The following is a 1,976-nucleotide window of genomic DNA, read 5'->3' on the forward strand; positions in this document are numbered from 1 at the left end:
TTTGTGTGGGATGAGATGAACCAGAGCATATGGCATAGATAGTAGATGGGTTAGGCGCAGGTGAACTCTTTGACACCATAAGGGCATCAATTTTTCTAGTCAACCCCTCAATCTTGGCCATGAACATGGGTGTTTCACTAACCTCGTAGAGACCCCTTCTTTTGGCTTCGTGGGATCTCCTATCAACATTAAATGACGAACCCCATTGCTGAGATTGATCACTCAACGTTTCAAAGAAGTCCCACGCCTCACTAGCACTCTTACCCATCAAACTCCCACTACTCGTTGCATCTACCATAGATCTAACCTGGGGTGTAAGACCTTGATAAAAGTATTGCATTAAATGCCATTTCTCAAACCCATGATGTGGACACCTACGGATCAACTCCTTCCATTTCTCCCAAGCCTCATAAAAGTGTTCACCCTCCTGCTGCATAAAGTTGGAGATTTCTCTTCTGAGGGCTGTAGTTCTCTGAATGGGAAAGTACTTGGACAAAAATTTCGTGACTAATGTGTCCCATGAAGTAATGCTGCCCACATCTAAGGAATTAAGCCAAGACTTGGCCTTATCCTTAAGTGAAAATGGAAAAAGTCTTAACCGGATAGAGTCATCTTAGAAATTCTGGAATTTGAAAGTTGCACAAATATCTAAGAATTCCTTGATGTGGTAATATGGGTCCTTCTGCTCCAACCCATAGAATGTAGGGAGGAGTTGAACCACACCTCGTTTCAACTCATAACTGGCGCCAATAGTGGGTGGCAATATAATGCAAGAAGGTGATGTGAAGTGGGATGGAATAGAATAATCCCTCAGGGCTCTATGGTCACCTGCTGCAGGTAACTGTAATGGTTCACCCTAATTGGCCATGGTAGCTCCTAACTTGACTTCGGGTGTTTTCCTACAAATCTGTTCTACCTCTACAACAAAGGGGGCTAATGGTCCACCTAGGGAGCGGAGCCTGTGCATAAAAACACAAAAAGAAACAAAACGAACTATCAAATTAAGCTAACAAACTCACTACTGAAAATACGAACTAACTAGAAGAAATAAAAATAATTCCATACAAAATCACCAAGCTAAAATTATGAAAGCAAAAAAAATAATAAAAATAATAAAAAATAAAAAAATAAAAAAAAATCTAACCTAAGACCATGGAGAACAAAGAAATACACTTAATACGTGCCTCCTCGGCAATGGCGCCAAAAACTTGCTTCCTAGTGGTAAGTATTCCCGCCTGTCATGCGGGTGACCCGGGTTCAATCCCCGGCAACGGCGCCAAAAACTTGATGTAAAATTTAGTTACATCGGCTTTTATACCTCACAAGCGTACAAATCATTCATGTAATTTAGCGAGAAGCGAGGGTCATATCCACAGGGAGGACTGAATTTTGTGTATTCTTCAGTCAACTAGCCTAACCAAATATGATGAATTAATCTGAACTAAACACTAATTATATCCTAAATTATCAAGCAATCATCTGGTCAACTACTTGCACAACAGGAAACGTCAACTCTAGATTTTATGATGATTCATGCCCCTCTCGAGCGCCACGTAACCACGGATTCGATTTCTCAATCCTTGCGTCTAGCCCCTCTCGGGCGCATAGAGTGAAAAACAGAAATCGGATTAAAATACCAAAATCCAACCTAAATTATAATTCTACCCTAACTAGCTAATTTAATCAAATATCCGGAAAAAAAATTCAATAAACATTAATTATCAAATCACATTTAATAAACATTCAAAACCTAAGTTCAAACTATATAAAAAATTAAATTCCAAAATGATGAATTACTCCCCTTCTCCTTCCTCTCGCTCGTGCAGTAGACTCGTTCTCACGGGTGCTGCAATTTATCGAAATTGATGGCTTCGGGTAGCAAGAGTGAGTGGCCGGAGGTACAGACGACATCTGCGACGAAGGATAGAAGTTGACGGACGGAGGTGACGTCCGGCGAAGAACGAAACAGTGCTAAA

The 1,976-nt window shown here is 40.6% G+C and overlaps 1 non-coding gene across 1 annotated transcript; it reads left to right on the forward strand.

Annotated features, from left to right (window-relative positions):
* The first annotated feature begins 356 nt into the window (after positions 1 to 356).
* Positions 357 to 463, forward strand: LOC137935603 (small nucleolar RNA R71). Its single transcript, XR_011109303.1, has one exon. It is a non-coding gene; the product is annotated as a small nucleolar RNA R71 (small nucleolar RNA).
* The last annotated feature ends 1,513 nt before the right edge of the window (positions 464 to 1,976 follow it).

This window comes from Aristolochia californica, unplaced genomic scaffold (assembly GCF_029961685.1).
Source record: "Aristolochia californica isolate CCGP_79_NKW_82.1479 unplaced genomic scaffold, dmAriCali1.0.hap1 SCAF_6, whole genome shotgun sequence".
Taxonomy (NCBI): domain Eukaryota; kingdom Viridiplantae; phylum Streptophyta; class Magnoliopsida; order Piperales; family Aristolochiaceae; genus Aristolochia; species Aristolochia californica.